Here is a 6,994-nt window from a genome sequence, read left to right on the forward strand (position 1 = left end):
AAACTCAAAAAATGTGTGGATTTCAAACAATGATCACTAATGCTTTTTGACACTTTCATATGCTCACAGGATAAGGCTCTATAGGGAAACGCTGAATACACAGCCCGGTCACAATTTTACTGTCATTTGTACCATGAATGGGGGATGTGGATACATGGCTTTATAGAATGCAGTAGCCTCAACCATGCTGTCCTAACCAAAAGGAGAGTTGTCCATCTGAAAATGAGCAACAACTTGTTGCATCTCCCTTTAACAAATGTGTTTACTCTTCAGTGTAAGCTCCCCCTAGTGGTAACTGCCTGCAACTGGGGTTGTATCCTGTAATTTGGAGATCTGTATCAAAACCAGACCTCTGGTCTCTATAAATATATATATAAAAAGTTACAAAGTTTAAGAGCTATTGACAGTAAATAAAAGAGACACTTATAATGGGGCAATCTGTTGGTACGGTTAATGGCAGCAATCTGTAGTCTCCTAACACCATTAAGGGGGGAATTCCCCTGGCACTGTTAATACGGGCACTCTTGGAAATGTTAATGGAGGCAATCTAATTGGACTAATGGAGAAATTCTGCTGCCACTATTAATAGGGTGAATCTTCTGGCCTTAATGGTGGCACTCTGCTTATTAGGGTTATTAGGTAATTCTGCTGGCACACGTAATGGGGGCACTGTCCTGGAACTAAGGGGAAATCAGCTGACACTGATGGGGGCACTCGGCCAACAAAGTTAATTGGTGCACTCTGCTGGTACTGTGAACGTGATTACTGTGCTAACACTGTTAGGCCTCTTACACACGACCGTATGGCTTTTTCAGTGTTTTGCGGTCTGTTTTAAACTGATTCATTTTCCGTTTTTTTGTGTCAGTAGTGTCTCCATTTCCGCTTCCGTTACGTTTTGCCGTTCCGTTTGTCTGTTTGGTTTCCGTTTTTTGCAGATCGCAAACAGAAACGGAATCATGGCATATATAGTATACAGTAATTACATAGAAAAATTGGGCTGGGCATAACATTATCAATAGATGGTTCTTCAAGAAACAGAACGGATATGGAAGATATACGGATGTATTCCGTATCCATTCCGATTTTTTTTACAGCCCCATTGATTTCAATGGAGCCACGGAACGTGATTTGCGGGCAATAATCGGACATGTTCTATCTTTTAACGGAACGGAAAAACGGAAATACGGAAATGGAATGCATATGGAGTACATTCTGGTGTTTTTGCGGAACCATTGAAATGAATGATTCCGTATACAAACCGTATACGGAACGCAAAAAATGGCCCGTATACGGAATGCAAAAAACGTTTGTGTGAACGAGCCCTAAGTATGATACCATTCATAAAAGATGCATCTATAATGTGGGCATCCTTGCCACAAGTGGACATAAAAGTACTCCCCCTGCTGCCCTAAAGAAAGGCTCTCATGGGTTATTTTTGGATAGTGTACTCCTAGACATGTCGCAAAGATGCACTTGAAAACATTGGGGGTAATTTATTAAGACTGGTGTTTTAGGCGCCGGTCTTAATATCCCCTATAGTTGGCAGTGGATCCGTCTGAGTTATGTAGAGGCACTGGCAGACAGACTTTGAGAGAGGGCACATCACTGCACTAAGAAAAGCAAAATGGTCATTTCGGCAAACTGGCTGCCATCTAGACCATTCTGACCTAGCTGTTAGGAGATGTTGGGAGTAGTGGTTATGTGAGGGCATGGCCCAGTCAAACCACCAATAGAGAGGATCGTTTTATTCACCAATAAGCATGAGCAGTTTCCACAGTTATGTTGGTCACCATCCAGACACTGGTGACATCTTCATTTCACATCCCTGTCTCTGTCTGAACCATTTCCAGTTGCTTAACAGAATGAAAATTGGTGTCAAGTCGCCTGTTCCGCCATTTCCTGCCATTGACAGCCAGACATCATTGCCTTAGTTTGCAGTGAAAGAGAAATTTGGATGTTACAGACTGGAACCATATAATCATTTAGTGAAAAATTTCTGTTTAGTTTGGGATCGCCTCCTGGAGAACGCTTCAATCCTGCTATTATGTGGAGTGACATACTGCCCCAACCGCCAGTGTGATGATATGGGGAGCCATCATGTACGACAAGTATCTGATTAGCGGGCTTCCGGCCACTGGGATCATGAGATTTTTGGGTCCCGGTATTAATGGGGGAGGGAGGGTCATGCATGTCCTCTGCTGCTCTAATTATTCTCAATAGGACTGCTGGATATAGCTGAAAATAGAAAGGGGATACATACATACATTCTATCTTAGTACAACCCCTTTAGGGGTGTCAAGCCAAGTGTCACCATGAAGATGGTTCTTATCTAGATTGGAAGAACCTCTGGTCAGGCCATAAACCCTTTGATTACCATGGGCAGCAGTGACTGCAGTGAGCCACAGAGGAGCCGATGCCGAAGATGAAAGAGGTTGTTAAGCCTGGGCCCTCTGCCATACCTCCCGCTGTCTCACCTGTGATATCCCCAGCATCTCGTGCTTCACTGCTGTCTCCACCAGATGTGGCAGGTGCTTGCCTGCCAGACTGTCACGGACGTACTGAGACATACCGAAGTCCCCCCGACAGTGAGTGGCAGGAGATCTTTGAGACTGGCAACACGTGGTTTGGTTTGACATGTTTACCTTGTGGATCAATAGGCATCTGTGTTGTTTCTGGTACTGACCACACCCTTAACCTCCAGGTGTTGCTATTGTGGTCATTTAACTTTCCCTAGTTATAGTTTCTCCCACAATGATGTGTAGTTTATAGCTTCAGTTGGACCTGTGGATAGCTGGTGTTTGGATCTCGGCTGAGTACCTGGTGCTGTTACCATTCCCTTTCTATTTTGGCTTTTCTCTGTTTTGGATTTCTTTGTTGTTTTGTATTAGGCCTTAGGGAGACTTCCGTTCATCCTTTCTTTTGGAGAAACAGGATGTCTCATTCCTGTCACTAGTACCAGGGTCCTTTAGGCCCCTTTTACACGGGCGAGTATTCCGCGCGGATGCGATGCGTGAGTTAAACGCATTGCACCCGCACTGAATACCGACCCATTCATTTCTATGGGGCTGTTCACATGAGCGGTGATTTTCACGCATCACTTGTGCATTGCGTTAAAATCGCAGCATGCTCTATATTCTGCGTTTTTCACGCAACGCAGGCCCCATAGAAGTGAATGGGGTTGAGTGAAAATCGCAAGCATCCGCAAGCAAGTGCGGATGCGCTGCGATTTTCACGCACGGTTGCTAGGAGACGATCGGGATGGAGACCCGATCATTATTATTTTCCCTTATAACATGGTTACAGTCAGGTCCATAAATATTGGGACATCGACACAATTTTAACATTTTTGGCTCTATACACCACCACAATGGATTTGAAATGAAATGAACAAGATGTGCTTTAACTGCAGACTGTCAGCTTTAATTTGAGGGTATTTACATCCAAATCAGGTGAACGGTGTAGGAATTACAACAGTTTGCATATGTGCCTCCCACTTGTTAAGGAACCAAAAGTAATGGGACAATTGGCTTCTCAGCTGTTCCATGGCCAGGTGTGTGTTATTCCCTCATTATCCCAATTACAATGAGCAGATAAAAGGTTCAGAGTTCATTTCAAGTGTGCTATTTGCATTTGGAATCTGTTGCTGTCAATTCTCAAGATGAGATCCAAAGAGCTGTCACTATCAGTGAAGCAAGCCATCATTAGGCTGAAAAAACAAAACAAACCCATCAGAGAGATAGCAAAAACATTAGGCATGGGCAAAACAACTGTTTGGAACATTCTTAAAAAGAAGGAACACACCGGTGAGCTCAGCAACACCAAAAGACCCGGAAGACCACGGAAAACCACTGTGGTGGATGACCGAAGAGTTCTTTCCCTGGTGAAGAAAAACACCGTTCACAACAGTTGGCCAGATCAAGAAAACTCTCCAGGAGGTAGGTGTATGTGTGTCAAAGTCAACAATCAAGAGAAGACTTCACCAGAGTGAATACAGAGGGTTCACCACAAGATGTAAACCATTGGTGAGCCTCAAAAACAGGAAGGCCAGATTAGAGTTTGCCAAACGACATCTAAAAAAGCCTTCACAGTTTTGGAACAACATCCTATGGACAGATGAGACCAAGATCAACTTGTACCACAGTGATGGGAAGAGAAGAGTATGGAGAAGGAAAGGAACTGCTCATGATCCTAAGCATACCACCTCATCAGTGAAGCATGGTGGTGGTAGTCAGGGGAGCACCCAGGAATTTTGTGTAGGGGGGGTCCGAAAGGCAAAAAAATGTGGCATGTGTAGTGCGCTGTGCTAATTCAATTTTTCAAAGCCCCCTTTATATTTTTCAGCCATCTCCCGTCTCTGCAGAGATTAACAAACAGACATTAGTTTCCCACATTTCCATCATCTTCTGAACACCCTTTCCTGCCACCCCCAATACTGTGCCCCAATACTATACTGTAGAAACAGTCCCCCTGGAAATACTACTACCACACAGATAGTGCCCCCCTCAACAATTATTGGCACACAGTGCTCTAAAAAAATAACTGCGCCCAAACACTAATAGTATAAAGATAATGTCCCCCAAAAATTATTGTGCTAAGCTGATACTGTGGCAGGGTGCCCCCCAAAGTAACAGGGCTCCCCAAAATAGAAATAATTCTCTGCCAGAGCACACTTAGTAGTAATAATGCCCCTATAGTGCCCATACTAGTAATCATGTTCCTCATAGCCCCCCAGTATTAGCAAAGCTCCGCATAATACCTCCTAGTACGAATAATTCTCCCTACAATATGACAGTACATGAAATACCCCCGCTTAGTGCCCGCTGTTGAGCTAATGTCCCCATAATGTATGCCAGTATAAAATACCCCTATATAGTGCCCCAGTAAATGCCCTCATAGTGCTCCTCTCCCCCTTCCCCATAGTGTCCCCCATAATATGCCAGTAAAAAATGCCCCTTCTAAGTGCCACCATATGCCCCAATAGTGCTCCACTCCCCCATAGTGCCGCTCTCCCCTATAGTGCCTACCATAATGTGCCAGTAAAAAAATGCCCCCTTAGTGCCACCAGATGCCATAATGCCCCCATAATGTGCCAATAAGAATAAAGGCCCCTTTAGAGCCCCCACTTCCCCTTAGTGCCCCCAAATAATGCCCCTATAGTGCCACCAGATGCCCCATAGTGCCATTCTCCCCTATAGTGCCCCCATAATGTCAATTAAAAAAAGCCCCTTTAGACCCCCCAGATGCCCCCATAGTGCTCCTGTCCCCCATGGTGCCGCCCCATAATGTGCCAGTAAAAAATGCCCCTTCAAAGTGCCACCATATGCCCTAATAGTGCTCCACTCCCCCATAGTGCCGCCCTCCCCTATAGTGCCTACCATAATGTGCCAGTAAAAAAATGCCCCCTTAGTGCCACCAGATACCATAATGCCCCCATGTGCCAATAAGAAAAAAAGGCCCCTTTAGAACCCCCACTTCCCCATAGTGCCCCCAAATAATGCCCCTATAGTGCCACCAGATGCCCCATAGTGCCGCTCTCCCCTATAGTGCCCCCCATAATGTGTAAAAAAAAAAGCCCCTTTAGATCCCCCATAGTGCTCCTCTCCCCCATGGTGCCCCCCAAATAATGCCCCTATAGTGCCACCAGAAGCCCCCTAGTGCCGTTCTCCCCTATAGTGCCCCCCATAATGTGTAAAAAAAAAAGCCCCTTTAGATCCCCCATAGTGCTCCTCTCCCCAATGGTGCCGCCCAAATAATGCCCCTATAGTGCCACCAGATGCCCCCTAGTGCCGTTCTCCCCATAGTGCCCCCCATAATGTGTAAAAAAAAAAAAAGCCCATTTAGAGCCCCCATAGTGCTCCTCTCCCCCATGGTCCCCCCCCCCCATAATGTGCCAGTAAGAAGTGCCACCTAAAAAAAAAGTACCACCAGATGCCCCATAGTGCCGTTCTCCCCTTTAGTGCTCCCATAGTGCCAGCTCCCCCCCTCCAAAAAAACAAAACAAAAAAAACCAAAAAAAAAATACACTGATACTTACCTCCATCAGCAGCGATGCAATGCAGGCTCTTCCGGCCTGTGTCCCTGCTGTGTGCTGCCCGTCTCAGGCGCGTGATGATGATGTCATCTCGCCTGAGCCGGCCTCTGATAGGCTGCAGGCATTAGTGCCTGCGGCCTATCAGAAGAACAGGGGAGGGACACACCTCTCCCTCCCCTGCCGCAGCACAGCACAGGCATCTGTATCGCTGTCCTAAGGACGGCGATACAGATGGATTAGATATGGAGATGAGCGCTTCCACAATGGAAGCGCTCATCTCCTAGTACTCCTACTGCCCCCCCCCCCCCGACCACCACCACCACCGCCGCGGCAGCCGCAATTACATCCAGGCCCGCGCCGCCTGTGGTGATCGGCGGCGCGGCCCTGAAGGATTAAAAAAATAATAATTTCGGCTGGTTGTTCTAGGGGGGGTCCAGACCCGCTGGACCCCCCCTGTAGGTGCGCCACTGGTGGTAGTGTCATGCCGTGGGCATGTATGGCTGCCAATGGAACTGGTTCTCTTGCATTTATTGATGATGTGACTGCTGACAAAAGCAGCAGGATAAGTTCTGAAGTGTTTCGGACAATATTATCTGCTCATATTCAGCCAAATGCTTCAGAACTCATTGGATGGCACTTCACAGTGCAGATGGACAATGACCCAAAGCATACCGCAAAAGCAACCAAAGAGTTTTTTTAAGGGAAATAAGAGGAATGTTATGCAATGGCCAAGTCAATCACCTGACCTGAATCCGATTGATACAAACTGAAAAGACTAGCGTGGTATTAGCAGGAGGTGCTCAAACCCACATGCAGTCGTGCATATATATAGGGGAGCAAATCCTGCACTTGTGGCCCGTTGCTAATGGCGATCCCCAGCAAAAATGCATACGGTGGAGGATGCCCGCAGCGAACCACAAGTACCACAATAGACATCCTACACAAGGTAGCAATTGTGTGGAT

The sequence above is a fragment of the Bufo bufo genome, chromosome 1 (assembly GCF_905171765.1).
Source record: "Bufo bufo chromosome 1, aBufBuf1.1, whole genome shotgun sequence".
Taxonomy (NCBI): Eukaryota; Metazoa; Chordata; class Amphibia; order Anura; family Bufonidae; genus Bufo; species Bufo bufo.